Below are 21,550 nucleotides of genomic sequence, written 5' to 3' on the forward strand. Positions count from 1 at the left end.
TTGCATGTATAGATTATTTGCAACTGTTGTTGCCAGCATGTTTTTATTCGTTTTTGAGAATGTAATATTATCATTTGTAATTTGATAAATTAAAAAAAGTATTTAGTATACTGTGTATCCGAGACACTTTGTCCGAGGAAATATGGTACAATATAAAGCAAATATATACTTTGGAATTATAACTAGCAACCCTTACCACGGGGTTTCTCATTGTTCATTATTTTCATAATCTGAATATTTGATTAAAAATACTGCTTTCTTATCAACTCATTTATACACTTACACGTATATGATTTAACTGTAATTTTTGTGCATCTCTTCCCTTGATATCTACACTTTCCCTGACTATATTTATCTGTATTGCTCATAACTAATTATCCTGACACCTACTCGTAGTAAATAACATAAATTCCACGTTAAAGTAAATCAAATTAAGTAAATTAACAACAATACTGTGTTAAAGGTTATTTTTTGTCAGTGTACATGCTTATTTATATTTGATCGTAGACATTGTATGCAATACACCTGCAGTGTTATCATTCCACACATTTGAACATCGATGTATATTTAAATATGTAGCGTGCGGTGCTTATAATATAGATCACTAAAACTATGTGCTACACATGCAGATATATGCAATCAGTAAATAAGATTTGCTCTATAATTCCATATCACTTGGGTTGTCATTTCACTTCTTTCGTAAACATTTTTATTAATACCAAATACAACTTTCCTACTGAGAGTTATACGCTAATAATGTTGATGGTTCAGTATAAACACATCCGGTGGTTAGTCTATTTCATCTTTTTTTTCGGAACGAGATTAACTGAAGGCCGGATACAGACAAATTATTATACGAGATTTACATTTCAAATGTAGATAACTTCTAACAAGCCTTTCTTTATTTAATAAAAAGTGTGAGTGTCGGACTGTCTGTCAGTCGATCTATGCATATTTCGTTTTTGTATATTTGGATCGACAAAGAGACGGACGTACAAAAGTACCTGGGTTCCTTTTTTAAATAAACAGCTTTACCACACGTTTCGTTTGCTTTTTTTATAAAGCATGCCTGTCGATATTATCACATATTTTGTCATTACACTAGTCCTATTTAGGTATTATTGTAATCTACGCCTAATAATTATAACAACGTACACATGCACACAAACCCACACGCAAGGACGCACAAACACATACACGTTCGCGAACACGCGCATGCACATAGCACGCATGCTGAAACTCACACGCTCGCAAGCACGCACGCAAAGTAAAACTAGCACACGCACACACACGCACGCACACACACGCAAACACGATATAAGTCTAAGACTTCAGGTGCATACATTTAAAAGTACGAAAATGTTATTTTTTGTATTGATTTCCTTTATACAGTCATATCAGAATGGTCAGTTTATAAAGAGCAAGTGCTTGACGACTGTCCAATCAGGATCGGCGGTCCGTTACGGGCACGTGTCGGGCTCAACGTAATCATGATGCGGTAGAGTGCCAGTGAACGTGTAGTCGAAGTTTTCTGGAATCTATAATTGAATTAATTAGAACTCATGCCATTATTTGTATTTTATATGAGTAACTGAAATTATATTAACAAGTAAATTTTCAATTCTTTGAATGCAAAAAAGCATTATGAAAAATCAACCACGATAAATCAAATTTGTAATTCGAATATATTAATTGTATGACGTAGATTTGCTTTAAGTCAGTGATCAAGTTGAATACTACAAATAGTATATTTAGCAAAACACGTACGACGAAAATATCAATTTTACTGAATAATACACATCTTGTTCTCGATTGTCGTTAATGATGAATACACTAATTAGAACGTCATTCGTCGCGCGCTTACCAACTGCTCTCCGTTGGCAGTTTAGAGAGTGATTAAATTTTAAATAGACTGGTTACCTTCAAACTGTCTCCACCGCACCATGCATATCCGGGTCCGGTGCTTTGCTGCTGATAGAACCAGTCTACGACGGTCTTATTCGACCAGTCCGCATTCTGGATCATCTGCCACGTCTAAATAGTGGATGGGGGAAAAATAGGACTAGTGATTGTAAGTAAAATTCGTAAATTTAGTTTTATGATGTATTATGTACACCATTTAAGACTCTAATATTTGTTTGGAAAATCTTCAGTTAAAGCGCAAGGCATTGAACTAAGAGCGCTTTAACTGATAAATGAAATAAAACAGCCCTCAAGTCGTATGGAGACAACATTTATTCACAGTACATTAGAGTTATATTTAAATGAAATTTAATTAAACTATTTTTATCTTTCTTATATGATCTATAACATCAGGGTCTTTAAAATGTGACAATAATTACATATAATGTCATATGTTGCATGTTTCAGTTATGACAATCAGTGGACAAATAAGCATTTTTATTTTGTCTTCACGTGTGTGCGATAATCCACTTGGTTTCTTCACACAAAATAGTATTAAATGTAATTGATATTGTCCAAGACGATTGTGATCTCACTGAGCATTCGACATGCACAATCAGTATCCACGAATATCAAATTCGTCAACGATCCTAGCGAAAACCTCTTTTTGCCAATTACAATCATCAATTCAATATACCTGCGAAAAATAATACTACTGTACGCATGTAATATAAACCGTAATGTATACCTTTGCATCACCATCGGCCCCGGACATTCCATAGGTCGGATTCCATAAACAGTTGGCAAGTGGTGTTTTCGGGTAGTAGTAGGCGAACGATAAACACATCTCGTTGGTGGTGGCCAGTCCACCCTGTCATAAACATTGCGTTATTTAACGTCTTCCTTCGAAGTAGATGTATTGTGCAAATTGTAATGTCTATAGAAATTCTATGTTACCACAGTCTTTAACCGACGCGCTCGTTCTTTAATTCCTACGCATTCCTGCATAGCATCATTCCCAATGGCCGTGTATTAGCATTACACAGGGATTGAGAAGGAAATGTGGTTAAGTATTTATACATATTTATTATAGCTCGACTGCATCGAAAGCCTAAAGTTTATTTGAAACGCTTTCGAGTCCGTTTCCATGGACTAGGACAAATAATTTGTGTCTATGGGGAAAATCTAAAAAAAACGCTTCCTGTCGGGATTATTACTCATGACCTCCGGACAATAAATTAATATAAATATAGGATCTGACACGAGTTGTCATATCATACCATATTTCATTAAACGACTTCAGGAATTTCCTGGACGAGTTAAAAAAAATATGGTATGATATGACAACGAGTTTCAGATCTTTCTTATCACATGCTTTTAAATGAGCAAATTAAATAAATATTTACGCAAACATAATGATAAATCCCGAATGTTGTTTACATTTCGTGACGTCATTTGACGGTTTATCGTCATTTCAGCAAAATAACAAAAAGCGATTGGTCAATAAACGAAAACTAATCCAATGAAAACGCTTAAAAATGTTGTATTACACATGTGTAATATATAGAGAATACTAGGTCGGTGCCGAATAAAGCAAAGTTTATTTTGCGAGGCTTAGAAAATCTGAACCACGAGCCTTGGCGAGTGGTTCAGATCTTCGTGCCGAGCAAAATAAACTTTGCTTTATTCGGCACCGACCTAGTATTCGATTCATCCCATCAATTGACTTAGTCGTAAATTATTTCTTTAAAAATAGAATAGGAAAATCGAACTACACGGAAAATCCCAAAGTAATTTTAAGCAAACATTGTTTCATTATTTTAATCGTGTCGAGCCTAATACATTAGAAAAAGATCAGTAACTAACCTGTTTTTCTGTTTTTATTTTATGCTTTCCGGTGGTTTATAGAGAAATATCAGTGAATTAAAACTGATAATTTCACTGTTAAAACAGTGAAAATTATCAGTGAGAATTATCGATAATTTTCACTGTTTTACCGGCACTATTTTTTTTACCCCATTGTGACCCCCACGCATTCTTCAACCAAGAGCGAGAACTCTTCGATGAATATTTATATCAACATACGGAGTAACTTCCCTTGAACATACGTGTACACACTGTGAGCGTTATTTACGCTATAAATAGACTCCGCATAATAATACGCCAACATAACATAAACAAATTTTGTCATCATATGATTATTTATTTTTTAAATGATGAATTCGGTTTTTTTTCTTTTCACTTGATATGTGTTGCATTGTAAATACAAAAAAGTTATTGTTGAACGTTTGTTTTCTTGTGAAATATTTGCAACGCTTATTGTAAAAGCGGTAATGATATTTTGGGGCGCCCAATGGGAAATTGGTTTGAACGGATTGGCAAACGTATAAAAATATTAATATGTGAGCATAAAATAAAAAGAAAATTTGTCGGATTGGGTGGAATATCGAACCACCCAATCCAACAAATATCCTCTATATCATACCTCTATGTCCACGATTTTTAAGAAATAACTAAACAACTGCAGCTTTAGCGTGAAAAAACATGTATTGTGTCGTATGACGTGTTAATACACCCCAGGAAACCCGATACCTTGCGGGTCGTGTAATACCATAGTGGACAGTGCTGTGCATTTTGGCATGATTTTAAACAAAGGGTAAGTAAATTGGAAAAAATAAATTTTTCAAAGTTCAATTTGAAACAACTGTGTATTAACATTAATAACAAAGGTATTGGCCTACATGTAGAGAAAATCCTGACAAATTTCCTTAAAAAATGAGCGAAATGTGGCTCCCTGAAATAGAAGATCGGGCAAAACGGGCCATGTTCAGTCATTTAGGTGAGAAAAAACTGCTTTAATTTGCAAGCCACTACCATTATTAAAGAATTTATACAAACTGTCACATGTCTGCCATAACCTCTCAGCACGGTTTCTCCAGAAAACTATTTATTGTGGAGAAAATTGCGTTTTTAATGACCATGTTGGGAAATCATTGATACCATCTGTGGGCAGTGGCTTTATAAATTTTTTTCGTGACAAAAAAACTTATTTTCAGCGACTTTATTGCAATTTCTTTGCTTTGTAGAGGCCTATAGTAAGTGTATGTGGGAACATATGCATACAAATGTACTTTTAATGCTTTTTAATACATTCAATGATATTATTTTGCTTTCATCCAACATCATTTCAGACACGTGAATCCTTTGTCTTATATATCATGTGGTTATTCAATGTCCACTTTAGATATGTAAAAAAGCTATCACAATGCTAGTGTTGCCCCCCCCCCCACACACACATTATTATACCGCCACAAAGTCTGTTTTTTTTTGGGGGGGGGGCTATATAGCTTTATAGGAATCAGTTTGTCCCGACCGTCCCTGTCCCAGTATGTTACGTCCGTCCCGATTTTTTTTCCGTTTGTCCGCCCGATTTATTTTCATGAAATAAATTTTGAACAAATGAACATGCAACATTCAAACTTCATATGTTGATGCAACCTTATTAGCTTTATATATACACCCCACCGTCTTTTAGGTCACTAGGTCATAGGTCAAGGTCACTTAAATTTCTTATAAAAACTTTATCATGGACTGTATAATGGAAGTGCTTCCACCTACAGCCTTTAAAATGTATAAATTGATGCATTTCAATGAGTTTTACAGGTCAAATCCAGTGTCAGATCACAAGATCAAATGTCAATGTCACTTCATCCTCTAATAGAAAACCTTCATGTTGTCTTCAGAACAAAAATGCTTCCATCTGCAATCTTCAGACTTCCTATGTAGATACACCTTACCTAAATGAGTTTTACATTATCACACTACATTATTTGGCCATTAGGTCAAAGGTTACTGTGTTCTCTGATAAAGAAACATTACATTGGCCCTTCCTGGGTTCTAAAAACCTCATATGTAGATGCATCAATGAATTTTGCGCAACACATACCGTTATGATCGCAGGTGGAATGGAATATAAATTATTAAAAATGCATACTGTAATAAAGTGAGTATAGGTAAAATGTCTTCAACATTCAAACAGATTATATCAACATGAGAGCTATTGTTACTCTAAACTATATAATTGTCATTGCACAAAATCAAAGACTGCTTGTGATTGTAAATTTGTTACAGCAACTAGCTTTTCTATGAGCTCAACTAGCTTTTATATGAGCTTTTATTAGTCCCATTTTGAATGGCAACTTGCATTATTACATCTGCAAGTGGGATAGACAGGAAATGTTACTTAAATACGCTGAACAGTAAAATCACAGAAAACTTAAGGCAATCTAAATAAAATTAAGCGCAAGTTTAGCGACTTATTTCAAACCAGTTTTTCTCATTATGACACTTGTCGAATTAACACCAAAAGTCTCAGAACACGCTACATAAATATTTTACATAAAAACCCCATATACACTTATTAAGACATCATTTTTACATGTATGCACCTAACCAATTAATGTATGGGACAAAGCAGTCAAGTCTTTCTTTATTTTATATTTTCCAAACTAGTGTTGGTAAAAAGAAATAAAACTCGAGAATGTTGAAAAGGCACTATTGATCATATATAAGGATTTAAAAGTACAATTGAATGCATATGTGCCCAAACACACTTACTGTAGGCCTATACAAAGCAAAGAAATTGCAACAAAATTGCTGAAAAAGAATCATACAGTCACTGCCCACATATGGTATCCTGGTCTTCCCCAGATGGTATCAATGTTTTCCCAACATGGTCATTAAAAACGCAAATTTCACCACACTAAATAGTTTTCTGGAGAAACCCTGCTGAAAAGTTATGGCAGACATGTGAAAGTTTGTATAAATCCTTTAATAATGGTAGTGGCTTGCAAATTAAAGCAGTTTTATCTCCCCTAAAAACATGAACATGGCCCGTTTTGCCCGATCTTCTACTTCAGGGAGCCACATTTCGCTAATTAAAAAAAAAATTGTCAGGATTTTTTCTACATGTAGGCCGATACCTTTGTTATCAATGTAAATACACAGTTGTTTCAAATTTGACTTTGAAAAATTTATTTTCTCCAATTTACTTACCCTATGTAAGTTCATGCCAAAATGCACAGCACTGTCCCCTATGGTATTACACGACCCGCAAGGTATCGGGTTTCCTGGGGTGTTAATAATGACGTCACGAGTACACGCACTTAATATTTGTAAATAATGTTTATTTGCTTTTTGAGTTGCATTATGTGTTAAAAATATATTACATCTTGGTATCAAATTGTTTGTTTTGTTGAATCTGAATCGATTTTACTAACAATGATTACTTTATAGTTGATTCCGAGTAATATGACCATTCTCCGCCGCGCGTGACAGCTATATTTAAGCACTGCCGAAATAGAGGAAAATTTATTCCACAGTGGTTTATTCGACAATGCACGTCTGATGATGAGATAAAAAAAATACGTAATGGTTGTATTACATGGGAAACAGAGTATAGCATGTGATAATGTAGAATACTTGGCACCTTACCATGACAGGCTTTGACTTTCCGACGGTGTTGTAGTGGCAATCTATTCGGAAACTGTCACCCTGGAAAAGCAGTAATAGGAAAGTTGTAGACTGATTAAGATGAACTTTTCATAGTGCCGATCTGTTCGGAAGCTGTCTCCCTAGAAAATAAGTTTGTCCAAACCTAACTGACAAACCATCGACCTTTTTAGAATATACATGTCATAAGTATGTTATTATATTCAAGGGACCTTTTCAAGTTTTGGTAAATTGAAAAAAACATGTGTTCGGATTCGCAAATTTTCGTTGAAGTTATGATATTTGTTAGAAAACAGTAATATTGAAAATTAACCATGCACCTTTTGACGATTTAAAATCTGAAAATTATATAGCGTTGCAATGCGAAACAATTGAATAATTTAGAGAGTTCTGTTGTTGTCGTTATATTATGTAATACAACGAAAATTGCTTCTATAAAGTATAAAATACATCACTCATTCTATGAGCACGGATGGCCGAGTGGTCTATGCGATAGACTTTTACTCCAGGGATCAGTGGTTCGAGCCTAGTTGAGGGTTACTTGTTTGTTTAATTTTATTCTTGCCTCTTTATTGGAGCTTTTTAAATCCAATATTTACGTTTATCAATATAAATCAATTTATGACAAACTTCAACACATGCTCCCTATAAGGATAATCAAGGTTTATTTAAATATACATATGAATTTAATATATTTTTTATCATAAAAAATTTAAGCGATGAGTAAGTCATCTTTTAAAAATGTTTATTTACTATTATAGCTTGTGTTCAATTGATTCTTATGTTACTATGAAATCAATATAACATTGTTATCAGAATCTGTAAGCGTTGCATCGTATTTGTAACCAGGAACTCAGTCTATACTATTTGTAAAACTTAACTTGTCTTATATTATTCGCCGTCATACATCATTCTCAAATTTAAAGCTCTCTGGGAAACAATAAATTACATACAATCAATATGTTCATATATGTGTAAAATGAAATCCAGCATTAAAACAAATACAAACTACGATTACATACCGCGTGAACGGCGATCTCGTTCGGTAATTTGCGAAGTTCCTGAAAGTTGAAGTCGTAGTTCGGATCATCAATAATAGGCGAAAGCTCGTTTCCGCCCCGGAAATGACGTGTGGTTATTCGGACACCGGCGAGATGCGAGTGCTGAAGGACGCCGAAGATCTTGAACTCCGACATGTTTGCTTGTGTGAGTCCCTGACAACGGGGAAAGAACAATGCTGAAGGATTGATTGGTTGAAATTGTTGCTAGTTATTATTATGTTTTGACGTGATTTTCAAGTTTAATCATTAACACAACAGTGTGCTTACCTGCCACACTGTACTTTTAGCCGATTGCAACCTCAATACGTTTTTGATTGGATCCGAATGCAGCTCAATAAAATCACTACAGCCATTACAAAACACGTAATGATGGTGGATTCATTTTTTTTAATGTTTTGAAGTTTTTTTTTAACATCAATTTTATCGAATGCATTATGCAGACATAAAACAATAATTTGCAGGAAGCAGGAAAACGTAAGAAACTTAAAAAAAAAATCTGGAAGGATTTTACATGTGAATGTAGCGCATTAAGTCTGGTCGAGTTTTTTCTGCGAATGAATTATGTATTTTTATGTCCCATTTGCATAAACTTATATAAGAAATTTACAATTACCTGTGTTAAAACTCATGTATTAAAGGAGAATGCGGTAATTCTAACCTAGATCTAACTTTGATATTTAATAATAAAGCTGTACGCGCGCATGCATGTTCAACAGTCTCGCGCAGTTAAATAATATACAATCTGCCATTTATGATCATATGTTTTGTATATTACTACTCCTTTATTGTTGCTTAAAAAAACAGAAACTTTGTTGATTGCATGTTTTATAAATTAGTACTCCTACCAGCCTGGCGCAGTCCAACCCGACAAAAGCCCCGTGTGACGAAGTTGCTCTGGCCCGGGGGTATGACCTGCCTGAAGGAGGTCGCCAGTCCCATCTGCAGCATGCCCGCCTCTTGGGCCCGCAGCTCAGATGTCAGTGTGATGCGTATGCCTGTGAATTTGGATATGTGAGCTTCGTTCTGGGAAAACTGGGCTTATTGCATGCCCTCGGAGGCTTATTTAGGACGACACTTCCCGCTTTCATGGAATGTATTGTTTATAGAAAATCTCCTCTTAACAAAAATCCAGTTTGGGCGGAAAGTGCATTTAACCAGTTTCCCGAGAATTCGGTTCATATAGGTAAAGCAAGCAAACACATAAGCATATTTCATTTCCTAGAATTTATTTTATCACCTTTTTATTAAAACCAACTGTCTTTGTTATTCTTATAAACGATTGAAGTTTGAGGTGATGAGATGATGATAATGATGATGATTATCCGATACACATAAAATGGATGTTTTCATGATTCCGTTAAAAAAATGATAAATGCAAGTTTTTTATGACATCATTAATGATAGTTAGTATAGGCACTTGAAAAACAGATGATGATGGTCATGAAAAAGGAGAAGATGATGTTGATGCTGCAGCTGCTGCTGTCGCTTCTGCTGCTGACGATGATGAGGACGATGATAGTTCTTAAGAAATGTTACCTGAGTTATCAAGGATATCGCCTCTGCCATTGGGGTTGTCATAATGGGTTTCCATCCGGTAAAAAACCGGATCTTCCGGTGCACCGACTGAGAATCCAACGTTAGCCGGGAAGTAAAATGGCTTTATAGAGAAAGTAAAGTATTCAATCACATGTGTCTCCAAGACTAAATGTAGTAATATACAAAATAATATTTACATGATTTATGACGTAAAATACTCTACGAACCTTAAAAGCCTGCATACACTCAAAGTCGACGAACATTTCGTACAATATTTCAAAAAATAAAGTTAACACATACAAAATCAATGTTCCTTACATAGATTTATCACTATACAAAATGCTCTTTTTGTGAGACGAAACATTCAACACATGTTCCTGTACCAAATTAGTGATCGTGCAGTCTTTAAGACTTAAATCTTCACGGAGTAAAGAGCATCTTCCCGACAAAGTTCATGTACCTCGATACCATAATTCAATAAAACGTATGAAAAAAAAATTATTACCGTTCTTGTCGTTACATTATGCATTAAGACTAACTGTCCAGCGCCGTTCGAAACCTTTGTTTACATACATTTCAACTAATTGACATTTTAAACATACGAGTGATTACATTGGTCCAATGCAGAGGTGTGTCTTTACAACTGGAGATTTCATTCATAAAGAATGCATGATCACTGTCAACTGGGTCATGCGAGTTGTGTAGCGTGTTATTTCTTAAAAGATGACCCAGCATTTGTAAAAATATTGCAAGACAAATACATTTCCAGAAAGGAAATTCATTTCTGCGTTGAATAAGACCGAGATCGTGAAAATCGCCGGTTAATTGATGAAGATATGGCTGTTCAAAGCGATGCACCCCGTTTTAGGGTGATTTTGAGTTGCATACCTTGTTATATATATATTTGTTAGTGAATTTCTTTTTCATAAAATTTAGTTTTTTTGTTATAATATGATTATTTAACGTTCAAAATGATGCTTTCACTAATTAATATCATAGCCACACGCTAACCACCTGTGATGTGAATTACATCAGAATTACTGTATTTAATAAACTTGTGTTCTTGTTCAAAAATTTGATTTGTACTACACGGCTATTATTCACGCAACGTGAAATTTTGTCACCGATTTATAAAATGAGTTATTGTCATACCTAAGATATCGGCACAAACTGCAAGAAAAACTGCCTTTTCTGCACTATTGATTTTTTCAAATGTTTAAGATATATTGCAAAAATGTGATACATATGAGCTAATGGAGAAGATTGGAACCGTTCATGCCGACAGCTTAACGGAGTCCCAGATATTGGGCGGAACTTGAGCCCAAACAATGATTCCTCGACAAATCTTAGTATGTTACCGTATTTGAAGATAAGCTTCAGCTGAATATTGTCACATTGCATCACTCGTGGTGTAAAGACACATAACATGTCACAAGAGACTTTCAGGTGATAATATTTAAATTTTATAATTTTGTGTAGGTTTATTAATTTTAATTGTGTATTTTCGATCGATTAAATAAGAACTTTAAAAAATCGATCCATACATCGGAACCAAATACTGTCTACAAGGTGGGATAGAGGTTGGTCTATTCCATGGGGTGTTATAACACCCCATGGAATAGACCAACCTCTATCCCACCTTGTAGAATTGACCTGTCGCGTGCACGGACTACTTTTCAAATAACGCCATTCGATATGCATTTTATGTACACTGTTATGTACCTATCGTTCTGTAGTTTCTGAAACTCTATTTTGTTTTGTTAATTTGTCATTTTTCTTCTTAAGTAAAAATGCGATGGGATAAATAGAATACTAGGATTAGCGTTGAATAGAGAGAATTTTATGTTGCTCGGCTCGAACACCGAAAGCGCTCGCCAAGGCTCGCGTTCCCGGCGATCTAAGCCTCGCAACATAAACTTCTCTCTATTCAATGCTAAACAAGTATTCTCTATATCTCATACAAACAAACATGCGTTGATACGGTTGGTCAGTAGATATCACTTTAACAAAGTTTCATTAGTCTGATGCCAACCACTCCAATGCCAAATACAGATGAACATTTTAAAATGTTGTGGGCAATTGGTGTATTCAAGCTCGTATCGTCACGTAATTGTTTTGTTGGGGTTGCAATAGAAAATTTACTAAACTTGACCGTGAACACATTTAAACTATTTAAAAAAACCAAACTTCACAATGTATATGGATGGCTGGCATACTTAAAGATAAGAAATAATAAATTTAATGAGCTTTCATAAAAAAATAAACACACAAAAGTATCCTGTGTGTATGGTATATTTTATGTAACGGGTAATGATCATTTTATGAAATACGGAAACCAATAGGTAAACAACATGATCAGAACGACATTATTTTTTAATTTGTTTAAAGTCTCTTTTTTTCTGTTTTTTTTTTCTCCATAGTTTCCCTGAGGCACTATTTGACTAACCTCTCCACCGATTGCCCAGGCAATTATGTAATCATCGCAGTTAGGGACGACCTTTTGTTCGTAGCATACATCTGATTTTCCGTCATACTGACTTGGGTTGTCCACCTTACACCTGGACAACAAGATGTGGTGCACATGCTTCTCGTTTCCGGGTGTGATAACAGGCTCATACTGTAATTTTGAAAATAGACGTACATTTATCTCGAATTGCGTTAGACCTTGGAAACACCCAATTATTCATAGGTACAAAAAAGTTGACACATTTGTTGCACAGGTGGTTAGCGTGTGGCTATGCTATTAATTAGTGAAAACATCATTTTGAATGATAAATAATCATATTATAACGAAAAATTAACTTTCCTGAAAAAAAAATTTCACTATCAAATATATATATAACAAGGTATGCAACTCAAAATCAGCCCAAAACGGGGTGCATCGCTTTGAACAGCCATATCTTCATCAATTTTGCAGCGATTTTCACGATCTCGGTCTTATTCAACGCAGAAATGAATTTCCTTTATGGAAATGTATATGTCTTGCAATATTTTTACAAATGCTGGGTCAACTCTTAAGAAATAACACGATACACAACACGCATGACCCAGTTGACAGTGATCATGTATTCTTTATGAATGAAATCTCCAGTTGTAAAGACACACCTCCGCATTGGACCAATGAAATCACTCGTATGTTTAAAATGTTAGTTAGATGAAATGTATGTAAACAAAGGTTTCAAACGGCGCTGGACAGTTAGTCTTGATGCAGAATGTAACGACAAGAACGGTAATAATGTTTTTTCATACGTTTTATTGAATTATGGTATCGAACTACACGAACTTTATAGGGAAGTTGCCCTTTACTCCGTGAAGATTTCAGTCTTAAAAGACAGCATGATCACTGTCAACTGGGTCATGCGTGTTGTGTATCGTGTTATTTCTTAAAAGTTGACCCAGCATTTGTAAAAATATTGCAAGACATATACATTTCCAGAAAGGAAATTCATTTCTGCGTTGAATAAGACCGAAATCGTGAAAATCGCTGCAAAATTGATGAAGATATGGCTGTTCAAAGCGATGCACCCCGTTTTGGGCTGATTTTGAGTTGTATACCTTGTTATATATATATTTGATAGTGAAATATTTTTTTCAGAAAAGTTAATTTTTCGTTATAATATGATTATTTATGATTCAAAATGATGTTTTCACTAATTAATATCATAGCCACACGCTAACCACCTGTGATTTGTTGCACTGGCGCTAGAAAAAGTGGCATGAAGAGAACACAATAAATAGTAAATGAGAGTTTGACTTGATTTCTACGTTAGCTTTGTATGTTCCGAAAAACTTTTTGCGGCTTTCAAAATACTTGCACATTCGTGGGTTCGTGTTAAGACTGTACGAATGTGCGAATAATTTAAATGTAAACACTACACGTACATGTACATAGAGCATTACTACGTATTTGAACCGCGTGCATGTTCTATATGACTTAAATCATACATCGATTAAAGGTAGATGTAAATGTAGGCGGATCATTTGTGTACAAACGAAGGTTATATTCCATGTATGATGTACTCTCTTGGTCGAAGTCAAGGCACTCTCTTGCGAGTTATTTTTAGAATAGCCATCTAAGAAAATATTTAATTTGTTTTTAACATTTACTTGTCTTCTTAGTCATATCAAACTATTGTTAATGAACCGAAATCCTTACTTGAATTAGTCCATATTTTGATTAACTCATTTATGCCTAGCGTCTAGAAAAAAGACCTTGGCAAACAGCGTCGACCCAGATGAGACGACGAATGATGCGGCGTCTCATCAGGGTCTGCGTTGTTTGCTTAAAGGAATTTCTGTAAGTTATATTCTCAATATAGAAATAAATATACATGTACTAGACATCCCTAATTTTGGAAAATAAGTTGATCCAATTTAGAATAAATGAGAGTCCACTAGGAATAAATGGGTTAATTAAACGGTAGTTCCTACCTTAATCATGTGGTGTTTACCGATAGGAGGCATGATAAATGCTCGGCAGTGGTATGTAGTGGTGTCATTTGGAACCATGTACTGAAATTGAAATGTATGTTTACAGTATCAACACATTAAATAAATGCATGTAATATATTACTGATAATGAAGCAAGGCAATATCAAATAAAGTAGCAAACACTGTCTAATTAAAACGAAAACATATGTTTGATAACATAATTTGAGTTATGCATGCCTGACTGTCTTCATAACAATATGAAAAATCCAATTTGACAAAAACCAACACGAAAAAATGGTGTGTTTACCTTATTTCGGACAATTGAAAAACACTGTTATCAAATATGTTAAGTCTGAGATGCGTAAACACGATTTCTTTCCTTACGTTCAGATTAAGAAAGTCGAAGTGCTTAATCTTAGTCTCCGTGATAGTTGCCATCCCCTTTGTCCGGATTGAGAAGGAAGAGGCTTTTGGTTCCCCGTGTGGTTCCGTGGTACGAGATACTGCGGTCGTTTTGTGGGTCTTCCGAGCCGAATGCGTAGATGATACGATTTGTGCCATTCTGAAATGCACGAGGAGAGTGTCAATTAAGGTTTGGGAAAATCAAAGCACCGAAAACATAACGTGGTGTTGGTATTACAACATTTACAAATGACACAACGATGGGACGTACACTTAGGTACTTGGGTCCTTATCATTCGTAAACGCATGATAAAGGTGTCAATAAGTGTATTACCATTACAAGTACCTATAGCCTTAATAAACATATTGATTGAGATAAAGACTAGCAACAGTAAACATCATGCGGTATGCTTCGGGTGGTGCGCGGGAGTTTCACATGGTAGGCCTATATTAACCGGATGGGACCATTCAGAACGGACACGGTTGTAAAGTTTGGAATGGTTAAATCACTGTCAGTTTGGATGTCGATTATCGTGGTGGTATTGGAAGTGAAATAAAATCAACTAGATATTACACTGGCCGACTATAAAGACATTAAGCGAGAGAATATAATAAAAAAGCAATGCAAATACAAGTGCATTTAACTGCATCTCATATAGCATGCATAGAATACTTGTGCAAAAATTAAAGCAACAGCGTTGAATAAGATTGTGCGAATTTAGTGAATAAACTTTACACATACAATGAATGTAAAACGTATGAATTGTTGTATAACAAGCAGTTATATATATACTGGAAACCATTAGAAGAGTTTATCTATTTTTATATCATGCTTATTGTTTTCATTGTTGAATTTATCGACCTCAATATACTTGACAATACATTATTGAGAAAATTTTGCAAAATTTCGAAAATATGTATATGAGATTGAATAGTCCGATATGCTTTTTCTTAAAATATATTCTTACCTTTAAGACAGTATTGCGTTGAAAATGTCATTATATTGTTGCTTATATAATACTTAGAAACATGGTGCAATACGTCACTCTTATATATAGTTTTTTATAGAAATGAGTGAAGCTCTGGGAAAACAAGGCTTCGTTTATGTGCGTAAAGTGTCACACCAGATGATCCTGTGCCGATATGCAACTTCCCGAGTGTAAGGATTTTTCCTCTAAAGTAAGTCACTATTCTTAAAAAAAACCCATTCCAAACGGAAAGTGTCGTCTTTGATAAGCCTGTGAGGAATGCACAGGCTAATTTGGGAAGACACTTTACGAACATACATTCACCCCATTTTTCAAGAGCGAAGCTCAAATGTGCATTAACAGTGGCTATAGTTTTTCTAAAGTTACGTTGATGTCTATGTCGTCATCGGCGTCACACGTCTGTAGTTTCCGGACCATTTTCAGAACGGTACCAGAGCTCGTTTCCTCCGCGTGCAGTATGAACCAGTCTTGCGACTTGTCCACTAAAGGCATGCGATGATCGGTCGTGTGACGGTCCTGACAGAAACAATCCGAACGGAGGGTCACAATTTTTTTTAGCATTTGTTAGTTCAATACCGAAACGTTCAACGCTGTATGTGTTGTATGGTAACATAATTTAACGAGGTACAAAATGCTTGTTTTTTTTATAGTTTTTTTTGCACAATATATTCCACTTTAATTCCCCGCAACGGTATCTATTACGAAAATTTATGAATTTATATATAAAATGTGTAAAAAAAAACAACAACACTTATTATACATATATTTCAATATAAATTAAAATAAAAGTTAAGAAGGACATGTGCCGAAAAATTCGAAATAAGCTAAACATTTAATTCTGAAATCGAAAATGTCTGTACAGTGTAATTCGCCAGCATGTATATCATGCAAGTACGATGTGAATCTAAATTTAGTTTAACGGTTTATTTTAAATTTCTGCAACGATGTATATTCATACGACACACGAACACTAACTCCGATCCTAATAAAAAGACGAATGCTTTGGTTATTGTAAGAAAATATTTTATTATTTAAAATATTTAAGGGTAGGGGTGTACCCGCTGAAACTTCCGAAAAGTGACCGATTTTTATACCGGAACTCTGATAAAGTAGACCCATTTTGATTTTTGAAAAAGCATACCCATTTATATACGATACCATTGAGAAAGTGGACCCATTTCAATACAAGAAGTTTGATAAACTGGACCCATTTAAATACTAGAATTTGATAAAGTGGACACATTTATACTAGAATTTTAATCTCTTTCATATCAATGCAGCATACTTATTGAATTTGCTATTATATCTTTCCCGCTACTGAAATTTACTTTTTGATACCCATTTATATACAAGAATGACATTTATCATACCCATTTTGATACTGATACTTTCAAGTCTATATGCATTTATATACAAGCAAATTTCTGATTTCAATACCCATATCAATACTTAGATGCTCAAAACCATACCCATATCTATATTTTTTGTCGAAAAACACACCCCATAAAATCGGCACACCCCTATATACCCGTATATAGGAAGTTACCCCCCCCCCCTCCCGGGATATACGAACTATCTTCGTCACAATCGGCTCGGGGCGCTAATTTGTCTTTGCTGCATTTTATTAAATTCGTCTTCAATTTATCTTCTAGATAATATCTTCAAGATAATTTTTATTGCCTATTTTATGTTTTTGTAACATATTTTTATCAATATATTACAATTTAACACATATAAAAATCGTATAATCTCGCTTAAATACGACATACGAACACTAAAATGGTAACATAAACATATATATAACAAAAAAGAGCATTTTGTATCATGTTAAATGTATGTTACCAGACCACATATAACGTTGTAATTTCGGCAATTGCTATAAGCAACATTGATGTTTATGTGTTCAATTATGTTTTCAAAATATTGTACGAACACTTCGTTGATTATGAGTATTTATGGGTTTTTTAAATTGATATTATGGGCATTTTTCACTGTTGAATTTTGCTGAAAAGAATTAGCAGGTCAAAAGAATTAGTTTAAATGTGGTAACTGACCAATTGTCTACAACTCATCTTGTTACCAGTTGTTTATAAAAAAATATATATTATTTTCGATATTTTACATGACTCATCCAGTCTTCTTAGCCGAAATGATATGTAAAACAAAATTATGTTTTGTGTCGTATGAACGAATATGCATGAAAACTACATTTAGACACCCATCGTTCATCGAATGAACAATTTCTATCGTCAGTTGTCAAAACGAAAGGTTGATATTCAAATGGATTATTTTTCTCTTTCCGGGATATTGTTTTAGTATGTTGATGCTGCATTAACAAATATACGTGTATATGAAGTGAAAACACAAAAAATAAACAACGGTTTCGATAGGCACCTATATATACTATCAGATGCCTATAATATCACTTTAAAGGTTTACAAAATGTAATTAATATCAATACACATGTCTCTGTACAAGAGCATATTGTATAAAATGTGTATTTAAAATAGATAATGTCTATGTATATTCCTTATTAAATTACATAGAAACTCATCACTTTGTTTGGTCATATTGACTGATAAATATATTTACACAAATGCGAAAAACTTGTTTGTTTGTCTAACATTATATAAAATTATATTTAAGATTTTCTAGTATAGAACACCGTTAAAAAGTGTGAAGATGTGGTTCTAATTACGACCTTCTAGTTAACGTACTTACAGCAAAGTGAACCTGTCCATGGTCGGTTACCCATCCTAAGGCGACGTCGCCGGGGAACATGTTCCCGTTTCCGGAGATTCCAAGACCAACCCATCCTTAAAAACGATGACAAACTCTGGTCATATAGGAAATACGTGCATTCGTCTGAACTCCATGTATGTTTGTTATTGAAAGTACCCATTGCAAGATATAGAGGATATTTGTTGGCTTCGATGGAATATCGATTTTATTTCACGAGTGATCATATAAAATAATATTTTCACGAGTGGCGCAGCCACGAGTGTAAAATGAAATATGTATTTTTGTATGATCACGAGTGAACTAAAATAGATATCCCATTGAATCCAACTATTATTTTTTTATTCCATGCTTTTTTCACCGTTTATGTACATTGTAAAAGAGTTTAACTGTATGATTTCGCTGGATTTATGACGTCATTTCGTCGAAAATATGACTTTATTTCACAGTAAAACAGTGAAAATATCGATATTTTTCACTGTTATTTTTCACTGTTAAAAACAGTGAAAAACCAGATTTATTTCACTGATATTTCTACATAAACCACCGGAGAGCTTAAATAAAAATATTCTACCACATCAGAATGAGAAGGGAGCTTACCGTGGGTTATAATCCCCGATATACCAACGGTTGTTTAACGTGACGTCACTTTGATTGTCCGCGCACTGTTCATGAATATAGACGACGTCATTTGATTTTCATTATTGTGGTGACGTCACGTTTTCGCGGAAAAGTGAAGGACGTTCGGTGAATATAGTTCTCATTCATAACCTTTTAATCGCGGATTACTTATATTTGAAATCGTGCAAGAATCAAAATAATCGACGGGTAACCGTTAGGTAATTGCGGTAAAAATCCCGACGGTATGTCGTTTCGATGCTTGTTATCAAACCACCCGGGCTACGCCATCGTGGTTTAATTCCGACGCATCGGAACTCCATACCGTTGGTTGTAACCGCAATAACCAACGGTTACCCGTCGATTATTTCTTAAATAACAAGATGCGTTTGTAAAACACAATGTCCCCCTATATGACGTTTGACCTTGAAGGATGACCTTGACCTTGACCCTTCACCACTCAAAATGTGTAGCTCCATGAGATACACATGCATTTCAAATATAAAATTGCTAGCTTCAATATTGCAGGATTGACATTACATGAGCAATTTTGACCCATATATTTGACCTTGAAGGATGACCTTGACCTTTCACCACTCAAAACGTGCCGCTCCACGAGATACACATGCATGCCAAATATCAAGTTGCTTTCTTCAATATTGCACAAGTATTAATAAAATAAGCGATTTGAGCCACATATATTTGACCTCTGACCTTGAAGGATGACCTTGACCTTGACCTTTCATCACTCAAATTGTGCAGCTCCATTAGATACACATGCATGCCAAATATCAAGTAGCTATCTTCAATATTTCAAAAGTATTCATAAAATAAGCGATTTGGGTCACATATATTTGACCTCTGACCTTGAAGGATGACCTTGACCTTGACCTTTCATCACTCAAATTGTGCAGCTCCATGAGATACACATGCATGCCAAATATCAAGTTGCTATCTTCAATATTGCAAAAGTATTCATAAAATGAGCGATTTTGGCCACATATATTTGACCTCTGACCTTGAATGATGACCTTGACCTTTCACCACTCAAAATGTGCAGCTCCATGAGATACACATGCATGCCAAATATCAAGTTGCTATATTCAATATAGCAAAAGTTATTGCAAAATGTTAAAGTTGGCGCAAACCAACCAACAGACCAACCAACAGACAGGGCAAAAACAATATGTCCCCCACTACTATAGTGGGGGACATAAAAAATGTCATACAGTTCAAAGTGTTGTAAAATCACATCGCAGCGGTTTCCGATTCCTCCGATCTCTATAGGTTCTATAGGCATGTCAAACAGCCCAATACAGAACGCAAACAGAGAACCGATCTTGACCACGGCACAGTAAAATACAGTTCTAACGGTAATTCATTAAATGTCAGTGCATGTCGTAAATGTTGTTATTCAGCCTATACAAAACTGCAATTTCTTAATGATATTTAACTGTCTGTAAATTATGCAGCCAAATAACAAAGTAATCTGTAAAACGAAATGATGAGTCATATAACATAATACTGCATAACATAAACAGATAATTGTGTGCAAACCAGATAACAACGTAATCAGTTAAGTTGAGTACAGAAATATGATATTAAATCATATATATAGAGAAACATCAACACGACATTTAACTAATGTTTGACCATTTTCCACCAATGGACATTTATCATTCTTAAAACTTATCACATTGAATTCCTATGAATCCATTCTGCATCTGATCCAACACACAGTAAGTCGTAGTTGCGTAGTGCGTATGGTAACAAACTAGCGACCGAGAGGTCACGAATCAGATCACCGTTGTTTGGACGTCCTTTCTTCCTCGAAAAGATACCAAATACTAGTTCCAAGCCGGCAAGAGACTCAATCGCATTACGATAAGACCTAGGCTTTCGATGCACACGAGTTTTAACAAATATGTTAAACTAAACAAGGAACACGTACCTTTCGTTTGCACGTGCGCCTCGAAAGTGATATGGGTGCTGTTAAAATTCCAGAAGAGCGAGTACATTCCGTCTTCATCTAATACAGCCATGTGATCGAAATGCTCCGTGGTCTTCAGCCCCGGGTGTGACGCCCCGAGGGTCCTGGGCAGCCACACCCCAAGTAGGAGAGCACTGCAGAAGAGCAGCATGAGTAGTTGCTATGGTAGCAATTGGTTTGATGGTTTCAATTATGTAGCACGCTGCTTTTAGAGTTCGGTTTCAGTTCAGTTTATATAGATTTCTGTATGACGCATAGTCTGTGATAACGTGCTGTGTTACTTTGTTGAGGCCCGTTTGAAGAGTGACATGTTAAAAGGAATCGTGAAGGAAAAATAACCGATGTGAACATACCTTAGGCTGAAATAAATC

At 35.0% G+C, this 21,550-nt stretch overlaps 1 pseudogene; it reads right to left on the minus strand.

The window, feature by feature from the left end:
* Nucleotides 1-1,356: 1,356 nt before the first annotated feature.
* LOC127865153 (DBH-like monooxygenase protein 1 homolog) lies at nucleotides 1,357-21,423 on the minus strand (annotated as a pseudogene).
* Nucleotides 21,424-21,550: the final 127 nt, after the last annotated feature.

The sequence above is a fragment of the Dreissena polymorpha genome, chromosome 1 (assembly GCF_020536995.1).
Source record: "Dreissena polymorpha isolate Duluth1 chromosome 1, UMN_Dpol_1.0, whole genome shotgun sequence".
Lineage (NCBI taxonomy): Eukaryota > Metazoa > Mollusca > Bivalvia > Myida > Dreissenidae > Dreissena > Dreissena polymorpha.